Source organism: Candoia aspera, chromosome 9 (genome assembly GCF_035149785.1).
Source record: "Candoia aspera isolate rCanAsp1 chromosome 9, rCanAsp1.hap2, whole genome shotgun sequence".
Lineage (NCBI taxonomy): Eukaryota > Metazoa > Chordata > Lepidosauria > Squamata > Boidae > Candoia > Candoia aspera.
This window is the reverse complement of record NC_086161.1, coordinates 20,541,349-20,557,261: the sequence shown is the minus strand read 5'-3', so window position 1 is coordinate 20,557,261 and position 15,913 is coordinate 20,541,349. Positions and strand designations below refer to the sequence as shown.

Sequence of the window (15,913 nt, the reverse complement as noted above, 5' to 3'; positions counted from 1 at the left end):
AAAAACGACAGAATGATCTCAATTTGAATTCAGGGCAAGCCATCTAACATCACAGTGATCCAAATATACGCCCCAACCACAGATGCTGAAGAAGCTGAAGTAGAGCAGTTCTATGAGGATCTGCAGCACCTACTGGACAACACACCTAAAAGAGATGTTATTTTCATCACGGGAGACTGGAATGCTAAGGTGGGCAGTCAAATGACACCTGGAATTACAGGTAAGCATGGCCTGGGTGAACAAAACGAAGCAGGACATAGGCTGATAGAATTTTGCCAAGGCAACTCAATGTGCATAACAAACAATCTCTTCCAGCAACCTAAGAGATGGCTTTATACATGGACTTCCCCAGATAGACAATACCGAAACCAGATTGACTACATCCTTTGCAGCCAAAGGTGGCGGACATCTATACAGTCGGTAAAAACAAGACCTGGAGCTGACTGTAGTTCAGATCACGAACTTCTTCTTGCACAATTTAGGATCAGACTAAAGAGATTAGGGAAGACCCACAGATCAGCTAGATATGAGCTCACTAATATTCCTAAGGAATATGCAGTGGAGGTGAAGAATACATTTAAGGGACTGGACTTAGTAGATAGGGTCCCAGAAGAACTATGGACAGAAGTCCGCAACATTGTTCAAGAGGCGGCAACAAAATACATCCCAAAGAAAGAGAAAACCAAGAAGGCAAAGTGGCTGTCTGCTGAGACACTAGAAGTAGCCCAAGAAGGAAAGCAAAAGGCAACAGTGATAGGGGGAGATATGCCCAATTAAATGCAAAATTCCAGAGGTTAGCCAGAAGAGATAAGGAATTATTTTTAAACAAGCAATGTGCGGAAGTGGAAGAAGACAATAGAATAGGAAGGACAAGAGTTCTCTTCCAGAAAATTAGAAACATCAGAGGTAAATTCCAGGCAAAAATGGGTATGATCAAAAACAAAGATGGCAAGGACCTAACAGAAGAAGAAGAGATCAAGAAAAGGTGGCAAGAATATACGGAAGACCTGTATAGGAAGGATAACAATATCAGGGATAGCTTTGACGGTGTGGTCAGTGAGCTAGAGCCAGACATCCTGAAGAGTGAGGTTGAATGGGCCTTAAGAAGCATTGCTAATAACAAGGCAGCAGGAGACGACGGCATCCCAGGTGAACTGTTCAAAATCTTGCAAGATGATGCTGTCAGGGTAATGCATGCTATATGCCAGCAAATTTGGAAAACACAAGAATGGCCATCAGATTGGAAAAAATCAACTTATATCCCCATACCAAAAAAGGGAAAAACTACAGAATGTTCAAACTATCGAACAGTGGCACTCATTTCACATGCCGGTAAGGTAATGCTCAAGATCCTGCAAGGTAGACTTCAGCAATTCATGGAGCAAGAATTGCCAGATGTACAAGCTGGGTTTAGGAAAGGCAGAGGAACTAGGGACCAAATTGCCACTATCCACTGGATAATGGAAAAAGCCAGGGAGTTTCAGAAAGACATCTATTTCTGTTTTATTGACTATTCTAAAGCCTTTGACTGTGTGGACCATAACAAATTGTGGCAAGTTCTTAGTGGTATGGGGATACCAAGTCATCTTGTCTGCCTCCTGAAGAATCTGTATAACGACCAAGTAGCAACAGTAAGAGCAGACCACAGAACAACGGGCTGGTTTAAGATTGGGAAAGGAGTACGGCAGGGCTGTATACTCTCACCCTACCTATTCAACTTGTACGCAGAACACATCATACGACATGCTGGGCTTGAGGAATCCAAGGCTGGAGTTAAAATCGCTGGAAGAAACATTAACAATCTCAGATATGCAGATGATACCACTTTGATGGCTGAAAGCAAAGAGGAACTGAGGAGCCTTATGATGAAGGTGAAAGAAGAAAGTGCAAAAGCTGGCTTGCAGCCAAACCTCAAAAAAACCAAGATTATGGTAAACAGCTTGATTGATAACTGGCAAATAGAGGGAGAAAATGTAGAAGCAGTGAAAGACTTTGTATTTCTAGGTGCGAAGATTACTGCAGATGCTGACTGCAGTCAGGAAATCAGAAGACGCTTAATCCTTGGGAGAAGAGCAATGACAACTCTCGATAAAATACTTAAGAGCAGAGACATCACACTGACAACAAAGGCCCACATAGTTAAAGCAATGGTGTTCCCCGTAGTAACATATGGCTGCAAGAGCTGGACCATAAGGAAGGCTGAGAGAAGGAAGATCGATGCTTTTGAACTGTGGTGTTGGAGGAAAATTCTGAGAGTGCCTTGGACTGCAAGAAGATCCAACCAGTCCATCCTCCAGGAAATAAAGCCAGACTGCTCACTTGAGGGAATGATATTGAAGGCAAAACTGAAATCCTTTGGCCACATAATGAGAAGACTGGACACCCTGGAGAAGATGCTGATGCTGGGGAGAGTGGAGGGCAGAAGGAAGAGGGGCCGACCAAGGGCACGGTGGATGGATGATATTCTAGAGGTGACGGACCTGTCCCTGGGGGAGCTGGGGGTGTTGACGACCGACAGGAAGCTCTGGCGTGGGCTGGTCCATGAAGTCACAAAGAGTCGGAAGTGACTAAACGAATAAACAACAACAAAAAAGAAAATAAATAAATAAAATGTTCTTCTACGTTCAGTACAAACTTACATTCTTGTCTGAGCTGTGTCAAGAAGTCCTTGATCCTTCCCTTGTTAAAGGGCCTGGTTGGATCAAATAATGTTACATCCCCTTCCACATTATTATTCCACATTATTATGCAGAAGGACGTAGCTTGCAGTCCAATTTTACACCAGCATCTTCCACATTTGCCAAATGAGGCCTGGCGGATCTAAAATAGCTTTATTTACTTTGCCAGTTAAGTCCAAATAAGAGAATAAGATAATGATTGTAATTAATTGCAATCGGAAACAATTGTTTAGAAGTATTATCTCGTATTATCGTAAAGAAAGCAATTCAGGCATGTCATTTCTCTCTGCAATCTAATATGCTATAACAGTGTTTCTCAACCTTGGCAATTTTAAGATGAGTGGACTTCAACTCCTAGAACTCCCCAGCCATTCTGGGAATTGAAGTCCACTCATCTTAAAGTTGCCAAAGTTGAGAAACACTGTGCTATAGTCTCAAGATGCCCCTACCTCACATCCACTTCCATCTTAACTTTTTTGACCACACCTCTTATCCCCAACACCAACATCTCTGCAGGCTGTGTCTGCAATTATCTCAAAGATTAACCTACCAAGTATCTGCCTTCAAATATCTTGTACTGTATTGGAGGGACGAGATGAGTTGAGTAACCTCAGTGATAAACTGAGCTCATTCAACATACTAAGCGACAAATCCTGGTTTATGAGCCCCACTGTGAATAAAATGCCTTTGGCTGGATTCACCATATGCAGTTAATCCATGCATCATGGCTGACAAATTATAGGGACTGAGTTCACACAATATCCTCCGCCAGTTCCCTAACCTACCACGCTCTGGATTAGCGTGATGTGTGAATCCAGCCGCTGAATAAAATAAAATGCAGAGAATCTGCTGCCAGCAATCCGGCACAGGAAACGTTTTCCCTGTCTGCTTTTCTTTTCCCAAGTCCTGTTTTTCCTTCCTTCGTGGTGTTTTTACCCCCAACTCAGCCATGAGCCGATCAAGGCCTCCCATCCCACTCCCCCACCCCCCAGTAATCTGAACCAGTATCAGTGGGAAGCCAACAGAACAAGTTTTCACTTGTTATTGGTAAGCTGAACCAGCTGGAAGCTAAAGGTTGCAGATCAGGCCCTGAGAAAGTCCAAATGTTTTTGCTGTGTTTTGCTGGCACGTTTCACTCGGCTTCCTTGCTTCGGCCCTTGGGCTGCAGGTGTTAATTTGCTGAGCTGAGCTGATCCAACTGGGCAGAACCTCACAAGAGAACCAGGATCAGGGTTGGGATTGGGAAGCAGAAGGAACAGAAGATCTCAGCCAGCCTTTCCCAGCCTGGTTTTCTCTAGGTACGTTGGCAGTTGAGTCTGGGGATGATGGGGGCTATATTATAACTGCAGTTACACTTTCAGTGAGAGAGGTGTTCTAGTGTGCCTGGTGGTGGACTGGGCTAAACCATGAATGGGTCCAGATCAGTGTTCCTCAACCCTGGCAACTTTAAGATGTGTGGAATTCTGGGAGTTGAAGTCCACACATTTTAAAGTTGCCAAGGTTGAGATACACTGGTCCAGATGATCCTGGTTGAGGAATTAGAAAGTTCAGCTAAACAGGCACCTGCTGATATCTCTAATAAATACAAGCATTTTACACTATTGCCCAAAGGCACAAGGGCAAACTTCTTCAACCTGAGGCTCTCTGAATGGGTTGGGGCCATTTAGTTCAGTTCTACCCCTCCAAGGCCGAAGATAAGGTTCTGCTTCGGAAGGACTAAATCACAGATTGCTTCCATCAGCCTCTACAGTTGAGAGTTTCTAAGGTTGGGAATGATGTACATGAAAAGGGGCGGAGCTCTGACTGTGTGGTCCTGGCTGCCATCTTGACATGTTTTACCCTCCCCCATGGATACCCCTACCTAATTGTCAAAAATAGTAGTTAGAGAATACCACAAATGAGGGGCTTGCATGCCATGTGACACTCTGCAGATGCAGGCTGCCTATCCCTGCCATAAACTACTATGGCTAAGCTCAGATATCATGCTAGGCCTCACTCAACTAAAACACAGTTTGACTGAACATAAAATGTGATCCTCGCTTGAGACAGTATTCACACAATACCCTTAATCACCCACCAAGTTGCTGTTTTTCTACAAAATGCAAAGCTGGGTTCACATTAATCGTAATTAGTACTTTTGTGACTTAGCCTTTGGTGTGGAAAAAGCCCAGGTGGTTCATTTGGTGTTCATGGTGAAAGCTCTGCAAACGGATTAGTTCACTCACCAGATGGAACTACATGAACACTCCGGCTGTCTGAGTATGTTATGGATTTGCTGAATCTGTAAATGCTCCTTTGAATGTAATGGTTGGGAGGAAGACAGCAAATCTCATAAGCTCTATAGCAACCCAGTAAGATAGGCTAGTGTTAATCAAGGAGAGGGGTGGATTGCTCATGGGACTTTCCAACCCACTATACCCATTTATTTGCCATAGCACTGTGTCATTACTGGAATTGCTGAAAGGAAATGGTATGACTGCACTTTGAATATTCAACCAGAATATTCAAGATAGTGAGAGCCAGTTTGGTGTAGTGGTTAAAGCACCAGGCTAGAAACTGGGAGACCATAAGTTCCAGTCCCACTTTAGGCACAAAGCCAGCTCAGTGACCTTGGGCCAGTCCCTCTCTCCCAGTCCTGGGAAGCAGACAATGGCAAACCACTTCCGAAAATCTTGCTAAGAAAACTGCAAGGATTTGTCCAGGCAGTCTCCAAGAATCGGACACAATTGAATGGATAAAATATTATATATATACAGGTAGTCCTCACGTAATGACCGCAATTGGGACAGGAATTTTAGTTGCTAAGTGAAGCAGTCATTAAGTGAATCTGACCCAATCTTATGACCTTTTTCACAGCGGCCGTTAAGCAAATCACCGCGTTAAGCGAACCATGTGGTCATTAAGTGAATCATGTGGTTCCCCTTTGATTTTGCTTGCCGGAAGCCAGCCGGGAAGGTTGAAAATGGCGATCCATGACCACAGGATGTTGCAACGTCATAAATGCGAACCGGTTGCCAAGCACCCAAACTGTGATTACATGACTGCGGGGATGCTGCGATGGTCATAAGTGTGAGGACCAGTCATAAGTCATTTTTTTCAGCACCATTGTAAGTCTGAACCATCTCTAAACTAGCTGGTCATTAAGCAAGGACTACCTATATATTCAAGACAGCAACTTTTACTGAAACGCAGGCTGTGGGACTGGGAGTTTTGCTGGAAGGAGCCATCAGTCTTCAGCCAAGTTCAGTGACCACTTGCCTGGGAGAGTTTCAGCCACCCTTTATCATTTTAACACGCTTATTCTATAGAGTTGTAAGCCTATGGAACTACCTTCCCTGCTTACGCATAGGAAGGAAGGAAGGGCCGCAATATAAGAACTCTGGTCAGAAACTCTTTCTGCAAGTACTTTTTACATTTTTCAAAAAAGCCAACCGCCTGGAGAGTTCTAAAAAGTAAGATTCCAAGAAACAAACTACTTCCTTGCTTTTTCATTCTTTTATTTTTGCTGTTGATTACACAAGAGCACATGGCCAGTAGGGGAAAGCATCCATCAAAATCCACTTGCTGTCTTCTCGCTTCCTGAGTCTTTGGCCCGATATGTGGAAAAACACCGTATTTCCCTGGCCTGTTCCTGTGAGACGGCAGAACCTGCACGCCATGTCAGTTCTGTTGAGACCAGGGGAAACTGTGTGGGAATCTGCATTGGAAATGGACGGACATGCCTGTTTTGGATTCTCTCTGTTTCTCATTTTGAGGATCTGTGAAGAGCCATTTAAGATCGCACTGAATTTTTAAATGTAATTTAGTGCACATTTTTTCAAAACCTACAGGTTTTTGTTCTGCAATTTAGCCTATGCAAACCATTTTCCCACACAGAATGCACTTGCGTGCATCCTTTCCCTGGTGTAATTTTTTAAAAATGCTTTATTTAGGTATCGGTTTGAAAATGCCAAATTAGGTAAGGTTGTATTCAATCCTAGTCTAAGTCAAAATTTGCTAGAGATGCATGTCAAAAAGAGGTGGGGCTTTGATGCGACTGCCATCTTGATTTTTTTGACCCAAACAGAAATTGGTGTCCTATAAAAGGGGGTCATTGAGAAAATTGAATGTGGTTGCTAAGAATGGGAAAGGAGGGAGGAAGGGAGGAGAGGGAAGGAAGGAAGGAAGGAAGGAAGGAAGGAAGGAAGGAAGGAAGGAAGGAAGGAAGGAAGGAAGGAAGGAAGGAAGGAAGGGAGGGAGGGAAGGAAGGAGGGAAGGAGGGAGGGAGGGAGGGAGGGAGGGAAGGAAGGAGGAAAGGAGGGAGGGAAGGAAGGAAGGAAGGAGGGAAGGAAGGAAGGAGGGAAGGAGGGAAGGAAGGAGGGAGGGAGGGAAGGAGGGAAGGAAGGAAGGAAGGAAGGAACTATCATGTCTGTCAACAGTAGTTTTAGATTGTCCAGAGAGAGGAAAAAAGGCCTTATAAATTAAAATGTTTGTATATCTGAGCATCAGAAAGAAAGAACATGACAGTTCTTCATCTTCAGGATGATGTCACTGCCTATAATCTGGAAGGCAGAGAAGGGTTATCAGCCAGGCAGGAGACCTTTCGAGGCAAGGACGATGCATGCGTAGCACCAAGTGCTTCCATTTTGTGTGGGTACGGTGCATCTCTGCAAATGCCCGGTCACCGTGGGAGGAAGAGTACTCTAAAGTCAGGAATGAATCACGCATACTCTTCTGGAATGCTTCTATGTCCCCCTGCTTCTCCACCCCGCCCTCCCCCGCCCTGCCCCATTTTTCTGGAATTTCGTAATGCTTCCTTCCACCAGGCATTGTTCCCACTCTTTGAAGCCTTCATTTGCAACCACAAGGACTAGAAACTTTTTTTTCTTCAAAAGAATCAGCAGCAGCTGATGTTTCCAGGGGGGAGCAGCACAGTCCTGCGTTCTGCAGCTGGGTTTCTGCACCGGAGCTCGGGAAAAAAGCCACACTGGGAAGGGAGGGACTCTGTATACAACAGAGAGGGCTATCGAAGCATATTTCTGATGCTTTCGCGAGAGACGTAATGCCCTGACTTCTTTAGCAAAGCATTTCACTTCTAATCGAGTTAGGAGAAATTGTTCTTGTCAGACTTATAACGATGACCTCTTAAAAAAAACACTTGCAGCTGGAAGAAGAGTCACGTAAGTTTGTTTTTCTAGTGTCCGTTAGCACATTTTGAGAACTAGCAGAAATTTGGGCTGCAATATTGACACATTTGCATACAAATTGAAGAGATGGTTCCTGATGAGAAGTCACAAGACCTTTTCCTTCCCTCCTTCCCTCCCTCCCTCCCTCCCTCCTTCCTTCCCTCCCTCCTTCCTTCCCTCCTTCCCTCCTTCCTTCCTTCCTTCCTTCCTTCCTTCCTTCCTTCCTAAAAACAGCTCCTTGCCTGTAGTTTTTAAAAACACTAACAGAAGTCTAATTGGATCAAATTTTATATTCAAAAGCACATCCTCCAGCATGTTTTATATGTGTGTGAAGATTCACAGGGAAGATGTTCTCCGTTGCATCCCTAACGGTTGCACATTGGACAGAGCAAAGGGTTAGGAAAATGTGGCCCATCTGGTGCCATACAGTAAAATGCAGATTCATTTCTCTGTGTGTTTCTTGTTGTGGAACTGCAAGATTAAGCACACAAGTAGCTATGAATTCCGTTTCTATCAGAAACAACTTTGACAATAGTCTATACAATGTATACATTTGGATCTCATTCATCTATGATGTATCTGTAGTTGAAAGGCGTATACTGTATGCCAAGCAAGATCCATTGCTGCCCCTTGCAAAGATCAGCGTTTAGTTCTCCCACAAGATCATTAGTTGGGAGATTTACTGCCAGCTTTTCTTTTAATTATGACTAGACAACCTGTGACCTGTTGGGTCATCGTTTCAGAGATATTTCCTTTCCAGATTCCTCAATGCCTTCAACAGTGGCAGAGCTTCTAATGTACAGCCTTCACCGGAGAAGTTCTTAAAAATTCAGGGAGATATTCAGAGATGTATCTGCCTTGAAAGTAGCCCATGTCATTCATACTGAACTGTACAACACAGTCAAACATCAGGAGTTGACCACAGGTAAAGTTTTATGACATTTTGGATTATGTCATAAAATGTTTTATAAAATTTGCCAAATTTCAATTCCATGGGAGTCATGGGCCCTGGAGTTGGACACATTCTGTAAGTTAGCCCATTTGAGGTAACCTGGTTCAAAAATTGTTGCCCTACGATGCACCGTTTCACCCAATTGAAGGTTACCAAGTACAAACAGACATGAGAGTTTTAGAAGTATATAGATCAAGTATTAGCTGTTTTGATTATCCCCCATTGTAAGAAGACAGGACAGAATGTTTAGCACAACCTTCAACTCCCAGAATCCGTAGCTAATACAGCCACTGGCTCTGCTGGCTAAGGATTCTGGGAGATGGTCCAACATGTCTGAAGGGCATCATGTTGGAGGAGACTGATTTAGCATGAAGAAAGAGTAAATAATGTAACCAATGCATGGAGGGCAAGCCTAGATTTGAACCATGGCAGAAAAAGGGAGCATAGCTTGAACCTCCAGTCCAGATCTGGAGATGCACACACCTGCCCTTTATCTGGGAGAGAAGTTCCATGGGAATAGCAGCACCAGCTGGGATCAGAACTGCCAAAGCGGTGAATTGAAGAAGGCTGTCCTTCCTTGGCACAGGACCAGCTGCAATCAAGGAAGAAGAGCAACTTCAGAACTTCACAGTTTTTCTGTCTTATTTTCCGTATGTTTAGAAGGAGAGCATTAGCAGTTTTGAGTTTCCTGGTTGGAAGTGGTGGAGGGTTCAACTGTTGGTGGTGCATTCTTTCCTCCCCATCCTTTCTGTTACTCTGACGTCTCCCTGACTGCTCACATTTCCCCAACCGGGGGGGAAAAAAGAAAATCAGAGTTTTCTACTGACTTTCCTCTGGAATTCAGTTGGAAGCCAGGGAGGGTGCTGACTACACAGATATTATATAGTGAAAGAGGACATTCATGCATACCTCTTGGACCTCTCACTACTTAGCTAGTTAATCAGTTAGTTAGTTTTTATATACCATTATAATTTACCCAGATTCCTGGTAGCTATCTAGGAAAAAAAATTAAGATATATAATATAGTTAAAGCAGATAAAATGTAATCATACAAAAACAGTGAATAAGTGAACACAGATGGTGTTCACAATCTTCAAATGGAACAATTCTGTTTTCTTGCAATCAGTGAATGCAAGAACACGCTGAAAATTTCACCCAAAAGAAAATTCTCTTTCATCAAATGGAATAAGAACTGGTACAGAGCCTATTGTAGCAACATTTGAGTTAAATACGCAATGGTTTGAGTTAATTACACAATACTACTTATACAGTATTATACAATAATACCGTTCTGGCTTACATACAAATTTGACTTAAGGACAGACCTTGGGAACAGAATTCGTTTTTAAACTGGGGGCTACTGTAGACAAAAGAATGCAGATTTCTCACTCTGTCTCTCTCTCATTCTGGATCTGCTATACATATTTGGTTGCTAATCATATGAATAATCTTAAGAGCAGTTTAATCTTTTTCTACCCAATAAAGGTGTTTTTCCTTTTGTAGTGAAGTTGCCACACTTCGTTTGTTTCTCCTGTTCTAAGCTAAGTATATTCTCATTTCTTATTCTCAGGCTATGCTCGGTCCAACTCCTTCTGGATCTGCTCCAGGAGAAGTCTTCTTTCCTTCCCCCATCTCCTTTTTCACTTTATTTATTTATTTGCTTTATTTTGAGCTGTAGCTTTTCTCAGATGATAAACCTCAGGGCATGGCCTATCACTCTTTATCTGTGTAAAGTGCTTTGCCTGCTTTCTGGCACTTAATGCCTACGATAAGATGAATGATGGAAAGGTGGTGATGGTTGATATTTAACAGTGAGTCTTCAGACTGTGTGAGCCCATCTGTGACGTGTCAGGAATCCTGAGGTCATGGTTCTGCTTTTTGACAATTGCAACTGTGACATGGTTGGTGTCTTTTTTTTTTAATCAATGAGGGTTGACAGCTAGGCTCTTCCTGAAGGCCATTCTGAAGGCTTTGACAACAATTGCTGGCATTTTGTTCTAGGCACATAGAAATCATATGGCTTAACAGTATGCTGTACAGCCAATATTGTACTTGCAACATTTCCAACCCTTCCTATCCCTAATTTTTATTTATTTTATAATATTTTATTTATATCTATTTTGTAATATTTTATTTTATTTATTATAATTGTAAACCACCCAGAGTCCCTCCTTTGAAGTGATAAAAATTTGATAAATAAATGAATAAATAAATGTTTCCAACCCTTCCTATCCTTAATGCAATGTCCACTGAGAAGCTGTTGCTTGAGGGGAGTCTGGTGGGTCTGATTAAAGCCTCAGCTGCCAGAACAGCAGGGATCAGCTGACCCAAATAGCCAACCACTAGATTCCCCAGCAGGATTCCACTGGATCTTATAAAACTGCTACCACCATTCAGGTTTTTCAGCTTCAGCTCATCTAAGATGATTTGTCCTGATTGACCTCCCACCCAACAGCTTCAACACAAAGGAGTACACTGTCTCAAAGTGGGTTTGAGCCACACTCTACTAAGGCCAGGTGGAAAAAAAATGAATTTGATTTAATTAAAATGAAAGAATAAGTTGATTCAAGGCAATTCATATGATTATTCCCTCTATATTTGATCATTCCTTGTATGATCCTAATAAAAATTACAATTCAGTAGCAACTTCTGGAGGCAGGCTAGAGGCCAAATTTGAGGATTCCATAAAGTTGAGGATTACTAGACAAATTACAAATTATGATGATGATGATGATACCATGGTTACATTTGTACCTCACATTAACCTGATTACTAAAGTAATACATTTTCTGGGTTCACACAATTCACTGAACCATAAGAAATTATCCGGACGTCAGGCTGACCCACAAAATAACAAAAGAATAAAAAAAATTGAATGTTAACCAAACTTAGTCTATTTTACAAATTCATCTGCTAGGTTTTAGCAGAACGGGATAAAAGTGCTTTATTATTTATTTATTTAAAACATTTATGTAGCTGCCCATCTTAAACCAAACTCTGGGTGGCTCACAACCCAAGGATAAAACGATATATACCGACTATAAAATAAAAACAGTAGACAGTGTTTTAGGAATAAAGCCGTTCTGTCCCTGACATCTTTCCTTGTAACAAGTTATATACGTATTGCAAGAAAGCAATGAGATTAATTTTCACTCTTGTGGGGTTACCCAACTTCCAGGGCAATTGGGGGGTGGGGGGCAAAAAAGTCAAGGCAGTGGATGTGACCACATGATCAAGATCTTAATGCAAAGGCAGTGGGAACTTCTATCACATGGTCACAGCTCCCATCTTGACTCTGCAGACACCCCTGCCTGTTTCATTCTTCCCAACCTGGGCGTCCTCCAGATATGTGGTCTAACTCCCAGAATTCTCAGCAAGGGTCATGCTGGCTGGGGCATTCTGGGAGCAGAAGTCCACACATTTGTAAATGTGTGCAAAACTGGGAACAACTAACCCAGGTGCTGGGGCCATGCATGGTGGACAATCCCAAACATGGATCTGCCACTATGATAGGTTCCTGTGGTGTTACCCAGGCAGTCATGGAAAGGCATGTCTTCTGCTGTCTTTCTTTTTTCTTTTTAACATTCACACTGACTGTACAGGGCATGTTTTCTTCTTGAAGCCCCGTGAGATGTGTCTTAGCATTCATCCCAAAGAGCCTGAGGAGCGATCAGTTCAGCCTGTTTCTTCAGGGGCTGGATCGGAAGCAGGAAGGAAGGTCAAGATCTCATAGCAAAAACCAGTCTTTAGAAGCTGAGTTCCATATACCCTGCTACAGATACGTGAGGGACTGGTCTGATAGGCAGGCAGGCAGGCAGGCAGGGAAAAGAAAAGAAGAGAAAAGAGAGAGAAAAAGGAAAGAAAGAAAGAAAGAAAGGAAAGAAAGAAAGAAAGAAAGAAAAAGAAAGAAAGAAAGAAAGAAAGAAAGAAAGAAAGAAAGAAAGAAAGAAAGAAAGAAAGAAAGAAAAGCTATCATGTCTGTCAACAGCAGTTTTGGATTGCCCAGAGCAATGATTCTCAACCTTGGCCACTTTAAGATGTGTGGACTTCAATTCCCAGAATTCCCCAGCCAGCACGGCTGGCTGGGGAATTCTGGGAATTGAAGTCCACACATCTTAAAGTGGCCAAAGTTGAGAAACACTGGCCCAGAGAGAGGAAAGAAGCAGGCCATATAAGTTAAAATGTTTGTATATCTGAACACATCATGGTATCATATGTTTATTGAAATACCCATGGTTTGCATTATACTCTAATGTAAACAACATGCATTCAATTTGTCACTGCTGTGGCTTTACTGTTTGGCTGCGCTGCAATGCTGTTGTGTTGTTATTGTTGCGTAATAAAGTTTGTTTTTCCACCGGGGTCTTTTTGGAGTTGCTTTTTTATTGCTGCTTGGAGAGCTGCCTTCTGAACCTCTTTGAAATTAACCGAAAGGATTAAGAAGTTATTTAAAGGAACAAAATCAATTCCAACTTGATTTTAATATGTGAGAGGAAGAGGCCTCCTTATTTAATATTCCAGGTCCCAATAATGGAATCTTAAAAGGAGCAAACATTCACTGCAAAGAAGATGCGTTAAACAACACAAAGCTATAAAACTTAATACTGCACATAAGATTACCTTTTGAATTTGCACATGCAGCTTTCCCCAGCCATTTTCTTCCCATGCAGAAGAGGCTTCCCATTTTTTTTTCTACGTTCTTGTGGGACTTGAGAATTTTGTTGGAATTTTTCCCCAGGGCTGCCCACTTTTCCCATTGAGAGAAAACAACATGGGGGACTTTTCCCCCAGAAGTTTTCTCTTTGGATTTAACGGAAGGGTAGGAAGTTCCCCGTGAAAGACTTTGTGAAAGCAGTGAAAGACTTTGTATTCCTAGGTGCAAAGATTACTGCAGATGCTGACTGCAGTCAGGAAATCAGAAGACGCTTAATCCTTGGGGGAAGAGCAATGACAAATCTCGATAAAATGGTTAAGAGCAGAGACATCGCACTGACAACAAAGGCCCGCATAGTTAAAGCAATGGTGTTCCCCGTAGTAACATATGGCTGCGAGAGCTGGACCATAAGAAGGCTGGGAGAAGGAAGATAGATGCTTTTGAACTGTGGTGTTGGAGGAAAATTCTGAGAGTGCCTTGGACTGCAAGAAGATCAAACTAGTCCATCCTCCAGGAAATAAAGCCAGACTGCTCGCTTGAGGGAATGATATTAAAGGCAAAAATGAAATACTTTGGCCACATAATGAGAAGACAGGACGCCCTGGAGAAGGTGCTGATGCTAGGGAGAGCGGAAGGCGAAAGGAAGGGGCCGACCAAGGGCAAGGTGGATGGATGATATTCTAGAGGTGACGGACTCGTCCCTGGGGGAGCTGGGGGTGGTGACGACCGACAGGAAGCTCTGGCGTGGGCTGGTCCATGAAGTCACGAAGAGTCAGAAGCGACTAAACGAATAAACAACAACAAAGGAAGTTCTGGCAAGCTGTCCCCTGATGGATCCCAGTGTTTTGCCATTTAGGGTTTCAAAGGTAAGTAGACAACAACTGGAAGGAAGAGACAGAAAAATAATTGGCCTGAGATTAGATAGACAGACAGACTGACTGACTCTCTATAGGAATGATGGCTAAATAATCTAGCAAGACTGTCCTTTAGTTGCACTTGCTCCTAAGTCTGAGCTCTGCTTAACCTAGAGCCATTTATGCATTAATTAACAATGGGTTTGATTCAGACTTCATCATGCTCAGAGCAGGCCTACGGAAATATCTGGTGCTGGCTGGGGAATTCTGGGAGTTGAAGTCCACACATCTTAAACCTGCCAAGGTTGAGAAACACTGCTATAGTAGGCCGTTATGCAAATGCCACCATTATACGCAAGAGCAAAAGTAAGCTGTTCGGGGGGGCGTCCACTTGCTTAGAAATACATCCGTGACCAAATGTGGATTAGCCCAGGTGCCTAGACCCTTTGAAATGCCGTGTGTGAAACTGACTACACGCAGTAAGCTTGCTTGCAGGTGTATTCAGGGTGCTTTACCTGGGAATGTTTCTTGACGTGTCCTTGCACGTCTGATCAAGATTCTGCAGCCTCTTAATGAAGTTTTGGAGACTTTTAATCCGTGTCCGGACAGAGGAGAGGAGCTGAGCTGAACCTCGCCACCCAGGGGGCAGAGAGGGGAGAAAGGCTGTGAGGTTTATTCCTCAGGGTATTTCTCCAGCCTCACCCACCTTTAAGCCCCCTCCTGCCACTCCTCCAGGCAGGTGGGCAGCTTAAACAATATGATAATACAATGATATCATGTATTAATTTTTTGTTAAACGTATTTCTACGCTGCTGCAATCAAAACTGCTCTTGGCAGCTCACACAGAAGAAATACAGTACAAAAGATATCCAATACAAAAATGAAAACACAACAGTAATACAAAAATGCAAAGAAGGCAGAATACAAGGTAGTCCTCACTTAACAACCACAGTTGGGACTGGAATTTTGGTCACTAAGCGATGCAGTTGTTAAGTAAGGCATCATGTGACTGGACCCAACTTTACGACCATTTTTACTGTGGTCATTAAGCGAATTCATGGTTCCCTATTGATTGGCCTGTTGGAACCGGGCTGGGAAAGTCACAAATTGCGATCACGTGACCGCAAGATGCTGCAACCGGTCGTAAACACAAGCTGGTTGCCAAGTGCCCAAATCATGATCCTGTGACTGCAGGGGTGATGCAACAGTCATAACTTCGAGGACAGGTCATAAATAACTGTTTTTAGCCCCATGGTATCTCGGAACCATTTTTAAACAAATGGTCATTAAGCGAGGACTACCTGTAAAAAGATGGCAACATCAAATCAAACCAGGAGAGGACTCTCCATCTTCAAGAGCTTTTGAAAGGCCAGCCTATAATATTATATAAAAGATAAACACGATCATATGATATTGTACTTCAAGGTTAATATATTATTTCACTGATATTTCTTTAAGAGTAGGAAAGTTCACCCATGCAGATCTGGAGCTGGCTAAGGGGAGGCTGCAAAAATGGAGGTTTCCCTTCCCTTGCTCTCATCCTTTCCTACAAAAAGGAAATTATCTCCTTTCTGTATTGCCCCAATTGCTTTACTTAAGGCATTTTAAGT

The 15,913-nt window shown here is 42.9% G+C and overlaps 1 protein-coding gene across 1 annotated transcript in view; it reads left to right on the top strand.

The window, feature by feature from the left end:
* The window catches only part of LOC134502748 (disintegrin and metalloproteinase domain-containing protein 9-like), a 658,699-nt gene extending 643,437 nt beyond the window's left edge, over window positions 1–15,262 (top strand). The window contains exon 21 of the transcript XR_010068477.1: window positions 15,232–15,262. The gene's annotated coding sequence lies outside the window, so the exon portion shown is untranslated. The remainder of the gene's footprint in view (window positions 1–15,231) is intronic.
* The last annotated feature ends 651 nt before the right edge of the window (window positions 15,263–15,913 follow it).